Source organism: Phytophthora infestans, genomic scaffold (assembly GCF_000142945.1).
Source record: "Phytophthora infestans T30-4 supercont1.2 genomic scaffold, whole genome shotgun sequence".
NCBI classification, from domain to species: Eukaryota; Oomycota; class Peronosporomycetes; order Peronosporales; family Peronosporaceae; genus Phytophthora; species Phytophthora infestans.
This window is the reverse complement of record NW_003303757.1, coordinates 4,991,490-5,005,002: the sequence shown is the minus strand read 5'-3', so window position 1 is coordinate 5,005,002 and position 13,513 is coordinate 4,991,490. Positions and strand designations below refer to the sequence as shown.

The following is a 13,513-nucleotide window of genomic DNA, read 5'->3' as shown; positions in this document are numbered from 1 at the left end:
GTTGGCGCCCAACACCGCCATTTCTTACTTTAAAATGTGAAACTTTGGTTTTTTTATGAGTATCCTCATCTTAGAGTACCAACCGACTTAATATTGCTTAAACAAGGGAAGACTCCAGAAAACAAAACTGTCTAAAATGTGATGACGGAGGGTTTACTAACAAGGCACCAACTTGTACAAAGGCGGATTTGCGCTCACTAGTTTGCTATGTGTACAAAACAGCATCCGTCGCCTCGGCTACGAAATGCGAATATGCAGCGCTTGTGTGCCTCATGTGGTATTGCTTCGGCCGTTCATCGGATCTCGGCTACGTCACAAAGCACCACATCACAATGTCAGCTGACAACGTTTTCTACATTCGGATGCTACGAATGAAGACAGCTGAGGAGCAAAGCATCACACTCGTACCTGATCGGGCGGATTTTGTGACCTTCCCGCTGCACCCGCTCGCAGTAGCCTTGGTGATGCAGGAGTCGCCTTGTGTATCCCTGCTAAACCAGCTTCCTTCACTTGTGACACCGTCCCTGCCCTCACTTGATGCAGGAGCACCCCTTCTCGATGTACTACAAGTACCTTCGGTCAATGCTGCCACCTCTTCGCAGCTTCCTGCAGCAGAATTGACTGACCTAGCTGCCGCCACCCAGCCAAGCGTCCCGATCTCCACTGCAGCCAACCCTTCAGCGACCAACCAAGCTCGCGGCGACGACGGGGTTTAAGTATACGTGAACCGGCTCCTGAAGCGGGTGTCAGAGCCTGCAGGAGCCTCAGCCAACTTGACCTCGCACTCCTTCAAGCGGGGCGGGGAGATGCATGCAAACGGGGACGAGCGACAGGATCTTTGATCGTGGGTCATGGGACACGACGCACACCAACAAAGGCTTCGCCTACGCATTTAACACGCCACGCGAGAACCGTAAAGTAGCACGGGGCTTGAGCGGGTGGGCTGCTGACGAGGCACCGACGATTCTTGATGTTGCCATTCTCGACCATGGGGCACAGGAGCGCATGACACGATTGCATGAGTTGCTGTTCGCTTCCTGTGTAGGGCTGAAGAACAGCGAGCTAAACGTGCGTCGCAAAGTAATTGGGACCCTTACCGCCAACCTGATTATGCATTTCCCGGAAGTGAAGACTCTGGAACCCAGGAGCTTGTTCGTTGTTCGGGTGAAAGAATGCTTGGAAGCAGCTGACATCTCCCACACCGACCTTCTGGCGTGGTAGGTCGCGCTGAGCCATGTCGCCTCCAAACCTGCTCAACAAAGAAAGGACACTGAAAAGAACGTGTGCAATCGAACGGATTGTCGTCACGCTGCTGTCATTAACGAGCTTATCGAAAGCAATAGGCTGTTGTATGCACGCGTGCTGGTGCTGGAGACTGCCATCCTTAAGCGACCTGCGCATGAAGAGCTAGCCCAAACTACAGAGCAGGAGCAAGTTTCGTCAGCTCAAATACCTGCAGCGAAACGCAGAAAGAAAGCGACTACCAACCTGTCATCGATCTGGTTCGAGTGGCACACACAACAGCCTCGCGTCTGGAGCTCTAACGACCGACAAAAGAAGTCAGATTACCGCTTGATCGTCGCGTACATGAAGCTTTTCCTTTAGGGCGGGTTCCAGCTTCACGAGAGATCGGAGGACCACAAGGATCGCGCTCTCGAGGTCGGCCAACGCGCAGAATCGGCGGTCCTCGGCTTCCTGCGTGGGCAAGGGATCTGAGCGAGGGGCGGCAGTAGCGTGCTGCGTGAGATGCGCAAGCTTCATCGCTTAGGGGCCCTCCACGGCCGTATCACCACGTACCGTACACACCTCACCGCGGACAAATTGCTGACCCTGCGCCTACATCAACCCAAAACATACTTCAATTCGTAGGACATGTGTAAGACAAGTCAGTATACGTTTATGAATAGCAACTCTTCGCAAACATCATAAAGCCGACACAAGGGCACTCGTTACCATCCGAGCGCTACACCAGCAGTGCCGGCGAGATTCGTGTGCACAGTGGGATACTATGCTCTGGACTGGTCCTTTGCTAAGGGGGATCTGCTGGGATGGCTCTGGAAAAAGAAGACTGAAACCACAAGGCCCCTGTCGGTAATTTGTGGCGCTGTATGATTGGCTAAGTAAAGAACCTAGACAATGTTTAGTAAGTGGCGCTGTTTTGTTGGCTAAACAAAAAACCTGAATGAGGTTAATCCAAATGACTGGCCTACGACAATGATGTCACATTGTTTTAAAATAACCTCTAATAGTGGCCCCTCGCCTCCGCGTCGGGTCTCATTCATGAATTTGCTGGGCTGGAGAGCACAGTGCTGTGAAACCTAAAATGCCCCTAAACAAACAATGAGTTTTCCCGGCCTACAGGCCTCTTTAGAGCATTTCCTTGTGCCATTGAACTCCCTTTCCAAAGCTGACTGGGATGATCGTACTTATAAAACGAGCGTACTTAGTGTAATCGTACTTAAACTGAGTACACCGTCATGATCGGATTGGCGGATCCGAACTGTCGGACAATTGTCGGAAAGGGTTAGGGTGTCGGAACAGTTGCGATATGGTCAGCGCCGTATCGACTGGATCGGCTCCGTAAGGGCCAAGCCGGCCGGGAGCTCCGCGAAGTGAGCTCGCCGTGCATGACACACATGAAATCCATAAACAATTATATTTCGACTTTTTTTTGAGAATGAGAGTTTGTGACGTACATTTCCTCATTATAATTGGTCGGCACAAAGCTGGGCGCCTGTTGCAGGATGAAAACTTTTTAGGGTCCCCTAACACAGCTCTTCGAGCTGCGCCTTACCGTTGTAATGAACTATTTCTTATTAGCAAGAAACTAATTTCACGATTATTGTGATAATTCAAAATATTTCGAATACGGTCTTCAGATGAAGTTCTATTACGTGACAAAGGGAGTGGGAGATGAACAAAAAAGTGATATCTCCTTACCTTTTTATTTTTTGTGTACTGAACATAATTCACCCACCTTGTTTCCCCGCCAGAACTCCCGGTACAAAAGTACCCCTTAAAAATGAGGGGGGGGCAATCAAAGCGGATGTAGGTTGTTATTAAGGATTACCTCGGGGTGTGAAAAAGGGTGCCCAATCTTGATGCACATACAAAAAAATCAGTATAATCGCCACTCCCCTTTTAGGATTGGACACAATTTTGAAAATACCCCCTACGGACACACCTGGGTATCACTGATACCAGCACATATCGACGGAAGACATGGCCTATTAATAGGAATAGGTATATAGATGCACTACCTTTACGAAAGTCGAGTGTAAGCGCGGCCAGCTGTGGGCGAAATAGGTTACCGTATGGCCCAAATAGACTTGAAAAGAGGATCTGCTAAAGATTGGAATAGGCATGGTAGTACCATATCTTCCGACGATATGAACTGTACACTAACTTTTGATTAGTACTAATATTAGAATTAGCTAATATCCTGATATTTATCAGGATACTAATATTGTTAGATAAAGGTGACAATTATTAATACTACCTCCGTTCGGATAAAGATAACCATTTTTCAAATTATATTACAGCCTACCCAACAAAATACCCTCTCTATGCCGATCATTTTTTGGATTTCGAATCTCCCGCGCTTTCCCGACCACATCGACTTGGCTGCGCGAACGCGGCGGAGGCTCACTTTACAGATCGAGCCTCGAGCAGCACTTGAGCGCTCTTCTCCTCGGTCTCCAGATCGACCTTTAGCATGCCCCGTGACATTGCGAAGGGCGGTGCGAAAACACGTTTCAGGGCTGCTGCCGGGAAGGCGCAAGTCAAGAGCACTAAGCCTCGCGGCAAAGGCTCTGCACTTCAGGAGGCTACTTAGGTGGCCTCGGAGGCGATCGGCTCATCTGATGAAGCGGCTGCAAGCAAGCGTGCAAGCAAGCGCCGCAGTCCGTCACATTCGGTCTCTCCAGACAACCGGCCGCGGTTCGCTGAACGTGAGTTCGGTTCGGGCAGTGACGACGAGGCCGAGTCCGGGAGCACTCACGATGCTCCTGTGGGCTCCGTGAGAGGGCACACTTCAGTGCCCAGCGAGAACGACGACGACAGCGTGCACTCGCTCGCTAGTGATCGCGGAGATCACAGTCCCAGGACGTATGTACGCTCTGAGAGTCCTGTCATCAAGGCTAAGGGCTCTCCCTAGTCTGGCGACGACGAGGAGGAGAAACCTTCCAAACATCTCTCGCTCGCCGAGGGCCTTGCGCGTGCTAAGGCAGCCAAAGCCACAACCGAAGACGCTAGTCCTTCTAAGAAGACCACGGCCTCGAAGTCTCCACTCCGCGAGGAGAAGGAGACTGGGTAACCTCTTCGATTCCTCGGATGAAGAGGAAGAGGAGGGTGCTATCCATGAGCCCCGGGAGATCACGAACGACCTCGACCAGCAGCAGGAGGACTTCCAGGCTGCCCAGCGCATGCGTGGGGGTTTGGTGGCGACATCCGTCAACCAGGGAGCTGCCATCAGCTCAATAGGTTATTGGCCTCCCGAGGAAAGCTCTGGGGCTGATCTCTTTCTGGAGATCCTCGTCCCTCCTCGTGACCTTGTCGGTGGCCACACTTCTAAGGGCGTTTACGAACGTGCCCTGGTCTAGAAGGAGCAGCTGTTCATCGACAACTTGGAAGCGGCCCGGTGCGTGCTTCTCGCGCCGCACCGAATCCCTCTGAAGAGCTTCACGACTTGTCGTAAGAAGCCCGAGAGCCGGAGACGGTGTCTATCCTCTCTATGGCTACCTACTGCGGGGCTGCCGTAGCTTTAGTGTCAGAGGAAGACGTTTGACTCAAAGAGTCACTAATACTAAGTTCCATATCCAAAGGAGCTTACAGTCCACGACCAGGGCTCAAAGTTAATATCTTAGCTTTTATGCTTCAAAACCAGAAGTGCTTTATTTACTATTATTGCGGCCAAGCCGCCTAGGGGTAGATATATCTGTTTAACCTTCTAGCATACTTAAATCTAATCAAATGCATAACGTGTGGCTTTCAGCCAACGTACTGAGAGACCTTGTTAACTCTCCAACTTATGTACTGAGAGTTTGGTTAGCTCTCCGGGTACTCCGCACCCCTATGTGTTCCACACCATGTAACCCCGTTACACTCCCCCCACTAAGATAAGAATATTTCGCTGTCGAAACTTCCTCAGCGAGGACACGTCTTGTCAAGACGACGGAGGTTACTACACCTCACTCCAGCCTTGTACATCTCCGCGAGCTCACAGACGCCTACGCATCGTTGATGTCCAGCTTCTCGTCGTCGGACGACGGCCCAATGCTCCAAGCGCACCGCACATCTTGTTCTCAAGCGGTATCAGACATACGCTCGCGCTCCGCGCCTACTCCAAGAGCTGCAAATCGCTTAGTGTTATGCTTTTGACTAATCCGAGTCGTCGACAACAGCTCAGCGGTTGGACACTCGCTTTACAAGCGATAGATTGGTGGTTCGATCCCACCAGGGCGTCACCCTCTCGTTTCATGAACTAGTGTCCACACTTGAACAAGCTTAAGGGCAACACCCTTTTAGCTCAATGGCTGAGCGTTGGCTTTGAGAGTCACAGGTCGGTGGTTCGAAACCACCAGGGAACAGCTCTCTCGTTCCATAAACTGTGTTCTAGAATGGACAAGCTTGAGGGCAACACCCTTTTAGCTCAGTGGTCAAGCGTTGGCTTTGGAAGCCACAGGGCGGTGGTTCGATTCCACGCGGGCGCCACCTTCTCATGCCATGAGTAGTCCGTACTCGAACAAACTTACGGGCATCGCCTTTATAGCTCATTGGTAGAAATCTGGCCTGGAAAGTCAAAGGCCAGCGGTTCGGTCTCCGTCCGGGACACCACCGCTTTCGCTGTTATAGCGCATCCACATTTGGATCAAGCTCATCGACAAGTTGTTTCAAAACAGCTATGCGTATTTCGAGACGCGTGTGCCTGAACCTTGTTCAGCACAGCACGAAGTACCTGCTTCCTTCGGGACCACGTCCCCAGCACCACGAGGTTTCTCCACCTCCTGCTCCCGCTGCGAGCACCGCTCATACGTACGAGCTGGCTGCTGCAGCCACTGGTCAGAGCCTGAGCTCAACTACTGACCTGTTCACTCCCCACTCTAGTGAGAGGCGCCCAGCGCCTGGCGACGCTGTCACACGCCATGGTGGCGCTTCGGCACAGGATGTGCCCGGTCGTAAGCGTCCACGGCGTCAGGGCAATCTTGCCGGAGGATAAACTCAAACTTCTACGAGTTCTTTGAGTGAAGGTAACCCCTCCACTTCACAAAGTACTGGGTACGACCCTGACGTCTACGCTGCGCCCCAAGGCGTTCCACGTGATAGTGGAGCTCGCCGTGCTCAATGAGCAGAACAGGAGGAGGCCTTGCTTCAGCTGAGCTCTCGCGGGGAGAGTCAGCACTTCCCGGAACGGCGTCTGCGTCCAAACGACGCCAGTGTTCACGACGCGAACGTTCACGTTCACCGCCCGTCGGTCGATCTCGAAGAGATGATCCACCTTGTGGATAGGTTACAGTCACCACAGTTGACTCACAACCAGGTCCCGGACCTTGAGCGTCCAGTCGCTCGGCTGAACGTTCAGCTTGCCTTGCTCCTGCGTCTCGAGCACTTCGCTCCGCGACCTGTGACTCTGCCACTTGCTGTTGATCAGCCTGCTGTGGGTCCACCACTTGCTGTCATCCAGTCTCCCGTGGCACTACAACCTGCTGCCCTGCAGCTGTCTGTGGACCAGCTACCGTTGGCGCCAACGCCTCCGCGCACACCTGAGCAGGGTCTTGAGATGGCTTAAGCAAGTCAACATAAAGGACCGGATGCGTGCGCAGCTTCTTCGGAAGGTTGATCGTTTACACTAGGCCCTTCCTGGCCACGAGCTTAAACAGTCCTATGAACCGAGGTCTCAATTATGTCTTGAAGACTGCAGACAATGCATGAGTTGGTAGGGTTTTCGCGTTTAATAAAATGTGGTCACCGACCTCAAACCTCTCAACATTGCTTCTGCCCTTGGCATCTGCATGTTTCTTCTGCGTGTCTTGGCTTTCAGCCACAGCGTCGCGTACTTGACGCATTACGCTTAGTCACAAAGAGACAAAGCCATCGACTTGCTTGTGAGCCGCAACAGGGCTGACATTAGCTAGCCGCTCGGCTATCCATCCCCCATTAAGCTCTGAGACACTGCGTGGCGGCGTCAGTGGGACGCGAGGGATCACCAAGCCGTTCACATAGATTGAAGTGTAGCCGGTCGAGGCGTGCACTGCATTACATAATGCAAACTCAACGAGTGGGAGCATCCGGCTCCAGCGTTTTGGCGCCTCAGCGCATACGCTTCGGAGGATATTCTCCACAACTCGATTAGCACGTTCGGGTTGACCGTCGGTCTGCGGATGGTCCACTGTGAACATGTCCAAATGAGTGCCGAACACTCTGAAGAGGGACGTCCAGAACCTCGCGGTAAAGCGCGGGTCTCGATCCGAGACAGTTGCCTCAGGCAAGCCATGTTGGCGAAAGAAGCGGTCTAAAAACAGCAAAGCTGTACCCTCACCATCAATGGTGTCCGGCACCGCCGCTAGATGAGCCATCTTGCTCAATCGGTTTACAAAGACCGCAATACCCGTGTTTCCCGCCTTATCCCTGAGAGGGCCACACTCAAAGTCCACACTCATGAACTACCAACATCCCTCGGGGACAGGCAAACTCGCCTATGGCGCTGCCGTGCTCGGCGCGGACTTTGTCCGTTGACATGTCTCACACGTGCGTACATAGGTGCCGACCCACTTATACAGCTTGGACCACCAGTACATCCAGCTCACCGAGCCATAGGTCTTGTCCAGACCTAAGTGCCCGCCCACGGGCGTATCTTGAACCTCATAGAGGATTCGATACTTCAGATCCTCATTTTGACGGGCGACTACACGAGGGTTATCCTCAGTGTCGGTGATGTAGTACAGCAGGCTGCCATCGAGTGGGCGTCGATGCAGCCGCGCGCGTAAACGCCCAGACAATTTCTTGTCAGAGTCTTTAAGCTCTTCGCTCCCAAGAGCCCGTAGCAGCGCTACGCACATGCCGTCCTGTGCATACGCTCCGCATATCAAGCCAGACACTGACGACGTCACTGTCGCGACTTGATCTATCTCGTAGTCCAGCCTGCGCGAGAGCGCATCAGCCACTACATTAAGCCACCCCGGCTTGTACTTCACCTCGAATTTGTACTCGGCAAAGAAGGAAAGAAATCTTGCCATTCTCTAAAAGAGATGAGGCTACTGTGTCGCAGTGCGTAGCGACGCATGATCAGTAAAGATCACAAAAGGCTTAGAGCCTAGCAGGTGTACCCTGAATTTGACTAGAGCATACGTCATTGCAAATAGCTCTTTGTCATACACTGGATAGTTCTTCTCTGCAGCTTTCAGCTGGCGAGACTCAAACGCAATTACGCGCTCACGCCCTTCGGCGTCTGCTTGTAGTAAAGCACAACCGATTGCAAAATCGGAGGCGTCAAAGACGACGCTAAACGGACGATCCGGGTCCGGTAGCGCAAAGATTGGAGCCTGGAGGAGGCTCTCCTTCACAGCCTCAAAGGCTCCGTCGTACTCGACGTTCTAGCACCATGGTGCATCCTTCTTAAGGAGATCTGATAATGGCCGGGCCATCTCTGCGTATTTCGCTTTGTACTTGTGCAAGTAGTTGGCGAAGCCTAGCCACTTGCGTAAGTCTTTTTGGTCTTGGGAACCGGCCAGTCCACGATGGCCTTGACTTCGGCAGGGTCTGCTCGTAAACCACGCTTCCCAATGAAGCACCCGAGGAAAGGTGTCTCCTACGCGCCAAAGACGCACTTGTTCAAGTTGGCATACGACTTATTAGTACGCATGCACTCGAGCACCGCTCGCAAATGGTCAATGTGGTTCTTCACGTCTGACCTTCCGTGCTCAGCAGGACTATGGACGAATATATCGTCAAAGTACGTCTGAGCGTACGCCCGATGGGGCCTAAACAACTGCGTCACAAGACGATTGAACGTTGCTGGTGCGTTCGACAGCCCCTGGGGCATGACCAGCCACTCCCAGAGCATACCGCTCGGAGTACTTACTAACCGCTGTCGATGGAATGTCGCTCACTCTCATGAGCAATTGATAGTATCCATCGACCAAGTCGAGTGCGCTGTACAGCGTACAGCCTACCATGTTGTTCTGCAGAGCATCCTTGCGAGGAATCGGTGTTTGCGCTGGGATGGTGGCCGCATTTAAATTGTTGAAAGCATGAACAATGCGCCACTTGCCGCTCGGCTTTCTGACACAGTACGTGGGTCGAGTGCAGATACTTACTCTTCCGCACCATCCCTGCTCCGCGCTTCGCACGGAAGAAAGGGTCAATGACGTCACACTGATCTCTTGGCAAATGCCATTGCCTTGTCACGCAGTATTTGGTTCCAGGAACCAGGTCAATCTCATGACATACGCCTCGATCCGGAGGCAGGCCCGTCAGTGGGTCTTTCGCGACAACGTCTCCATACTCCTTCACCCCAGGGTAGAAGGGATCCGATGGATCTTTTAGGATCGCCGATCCACTTCTGGTGCTCAGCGCCTTCTTGGTGTCAATAGGATCGCGTCGTCCACGACGGATGAGGAGTTCAACTCCTTCTCAGGTCCCAGCACGACCACCTCGGCTAGCTCGCCTGCCTTCAAGGAAACTCGGCAATTGTGGTGGGTCTCGCAAATGAACACCAAAATGGGGGAGCTGGCACTCCCTTCACGTCTTTGCCTGGTGTATTAAGCAAAACACAAACTGTTACTCTCTCTTTTCTACTACGCTATCTGCCAGCTTGGGTCAGCAAGCCTCTCAACCAGCCATTCACTCGAAGGATGGCAGTGGCAACCCTGCCACTGCCGATCTGAAGATTGCCTTGCCGCCCACTGCACGAGCTGTATGAGGCTATCCAACCTCTTAACCCACTACAGACCCCTCTCTTAAAGCCTCATCTAGCCTCGTCAGCTTAACTCCATCCTGTACTTCGTCGGCACTCGCCAACGGCTCTCTTTTGGAAGTGTGTCACCTCGTCCACAATCCAATTTTTTGAAAAACGAAATATCACAGTAGAAATTACTCGAAATATTCGCTAATCAAAATTTCACCAATCGAAATGTCCCGTCACACGGAACTTCAGCTTGACTTGTTGCAACTTGGCTCTGTTGAAATCGTGCAATCATATCCAAACAGTACATCATGACCACTTGGAAATAGTGCACAGTCAGAACCTGACCGTACACTAACTGCCACTTCTTTGAGGCCGGCTGAGGCGAGTCCAATGTTCAGCAAGTTGTGTAACCTCCGCAGCTGCAACATAGATATCCACTAGAGCTCTAACATCTCGTGCCATAGCAGCAAATGGATCCCAGGAATCCTCGATATCCTCGAGACCACGCCAGCTAACGTAGAGTTCGTAGTCCTTTCGTTGTACATTCCAACGGTGCTGCTTAATCGTGTCCGCATCGAGCACAACACCTTGGCTTGTTACATGTTGTAGCAATTCTCCAGTTACTTCTAGGTCACTATCGACAAAGAACTTCAGCCGTGATGCGTGCACGTCACGTGACTTGCCGGTCACTAAGTCTCTAACCACAAAATGTCTCGAGTGAGCCTCCGTCACCACGTACGTCCCTATCCAAGTAGCTAGAAGTTTGCTCTTGTGTTTCTCATCCACTCGAGAGCGTAGCACAAAATCTCCAACCGAAAAATTCACTAATTTTCTTCACGTTCCTACTTCTTGTTCAATAAAGTATGCTTCTCCCTCGCATTACTGACATCTCTGTGCATATTGTGAATACTAGCACGTAGCTGGGCCAGCGAGCGCTCAATTGTGTCAGAGCTCCCAGCTTCAATGATCTCACCTTGGCGTTGTTTGCGTACGAAAGCGTGGCAAAAAGTGACGGCGGCGGCAGCCCCGTAAATAGTTCCAGTGGTGACTTGTAGGCTAGCGAGGGTAGAGGTGTGTGGTTTAAGCTAAACTGTACTACAGAGACCAGTGACTCCCAGTCACGATGATCCAGCTTGTACACCAAAATCATAACTTGCAAAACCTGTAGAATATCCCTATTTAACCGCTAAATAGATCCATTTATCCACGGACAATATGCCACCGAAAATTCGTGATCGCACTTCAACATACTCCTCAGGGTGTCAACCACTTCACATTTGAAATGAGTGCCTTGGTCAGTAATCCACAGTTGCGGTACCCCAAAACGAGAATGCCACTGTAGAATAGACTCAGCGACCACGGCACTGGTCGGTGACTCACCGACTACTAATTCACAAAAATGACTAGCATCGTCCTTCAGTGCCAGCAGGTACTGGTTGTCTCCAAATAATTCACCCAGAATTAAAAAGTCAAAATGTAGCGCTTCATTCCGCGTCTGGCTACGGTACGTTTCTCCCCATGGACTCGGAATGATTTTCCCTCCTTTGATGTGCATACACAACAGGCACTTCGACAGGAAGCGCTCTACGTGCACACGGAGCCGTTCAATCGAGAACACACTGGCCAACTGGGCCATCATTGCATGCCGGCCACGATGGCCTTGAGGGCCACAATGCGAGATAATTATCAGCCGACGCAGCAATGCATGCTCTTCGGTTGGTATCCACAATAAGCTTCCTTTTACTAGCAGTCCATCAGACCGTTCTACCAGCCATGATGGTAGTGGCCGCGGTGCGTGTCGCTTCTGAGCCCTCGACACTGCGTCAAGTGTCGGCCATACAAAGTTTTCGTCGTCCAGAGGGCGGAGCGTGACTTGCTTCTGCTGTTGGGTCCGGTGGGTAGCCACTCGGCGCACGCGAACAGGTTCTGCTGGCTGACAAGCCCACCGGCTCAACATATCAGCCCACACGCTAGCAGTCCTGGCGATATGATTGATAGTGTACCAAAAGTCACTCGACTTCAGTGCATAGCGAAGTAGTATACCACGAATATGCTTCTTGATATTCTCCGCAGGCGCAAATACATGTATCAAATTCCTGTGATCGCAGAACATCCGAAATCCCCTCGGTCTCATCAGTAAATACGACAGCTTTTCGCAGGCAGTGACTAGAGGGAACGCTTCCTTTTCAATTACACTCCTATTCACTTGAGCTCCAGTAAATGTACCACTTAGACACGTCAAAAGTCGGTGCGACTGCTCGCTAACGTCCTTTGTAGAGTCCCAGCTCTCAACTTCAGTCACTAAAACGCTCGAATCCTGGTCAGAGGCATCCGTAACTAGCACCATGTCTCCATCGGCACTGGGGTGGTGCAGAGTAGCAGATGTAGCCAGCAACTCACGGACTTTGTCGAAACCTACTCGAAGCTCAGCAGTAAACACTATAGGAACCGCTGCGGCAGCTCGCTTCGACTTCTTTTTGTTCCGGAGTGCAACGGCAAAACACTCCTGAAGTGGCTTCACAGCTACGGCGTAGCCCACAATACTTTGTCGCAGTTAATTCGCTGCACACAAGAACTGCTGTAGGTCTGCAGCAGTCTGCTGGTACGGCATTTCCCGTAGTGATCGTATGCGCTCGGGGTCATGCGTTACTCCAGCGCCATCTATAATGTTCCCACACCACTCCACGCTTCTCTGATGTAGACTCGACTTTTTCACACTCAGTTTCAAACCGAAGTCGTTTACCAAAGAAAAAAGTTTTTGAAGCTTCTCCAGGTACTCATCAATATTGCTACCATACAGTAGGAGGTCATCTACCCAAACTAGTAGGTGCTTGTACAGTAATTCTTTGAAATACGTCTTCATCGTTCGCTTAAAATGGATGGCAGCATCACTACATCCTTGTGGCACTCGGGTAGGTGTATACACTTTCCTATCCGTCATATTCGAAAGAAATTCCTGACACTCTTTTGCCAAAGGGAGCTACCAGAAACCTTTTAGAAAGTTGGTAGCTGTGATACGTGTCATACACAGCGTACCTCCATGAACCTGTACACTATGCTTGCACATGCGTCATGCATGATGCGAGTACTGGCCATGAATCCATTCAGGCGACAGCAGCAGAATCTGTTGCCGCCAAGCATGGCAACCTTGTGGTGGGCGTGCCGCGCCAAAACTTAGTACTGGACGGTACGTGGTGTCGATGGGAGACACCTACACCACGACTAAGTACCGTCACGGTACACGGTGTCGATGAAGGGCACCTACGCGCCGTTGGTATGACGACTAAGACCCGATGAGAGGTGACAGAAGCGCCGCCCGCAAGATTGGATCCTTGCTGTAGCCAAAGGCAAGGCCCGAGCTGAGCTGAGAGCCCCCTCTAGTGACGGGGTAGGTGTCGCCCTTGTCGGTGTCGTCCCTCGCGTGAGACACCATGCTCCGGACGCGTTCGCGAGGACTGTCGTGTCCTACGGTGCAAACTGTAGGCGAATGCCACATGCTCGGATGGTACCGCACCCTGTGCCAAAGCACTGTACGCACGCTAGCGCATGAGATAAGACAGTTCTGATTGTTGGCTTTGCGGCCAACGCAGTTGTGAGTTTGGGATGCAA

At 51.8% G+C, this 13,513-nt stretch overlaps 1 non-coding gene and 1 pseudogene across 2 annotated transcripts; both read left to right on the top strand.

The window, feature by feature from the left end:
- Positions 1-5,394: 5,394 nt before the first annotated feature.
- Positions 5,395-5,465, top strand: PITG_25591. The gene has a single exon. It is a non-coding gene; the product is annotated as a tRNA-Val (tRNA).
- Positions 5,466-5,639: 174 nt separating this feature from the next.
- PITG_25589 lies at positions 5,640-5,711 on the top strand (annotated as a pseudogene). Its single transcript has one exon. The product of its transcript is annotated as a tRNA-OTHER (tRNA).
- Positions 5,712-13,513: the final 7,802 nt, after the last annotated feature.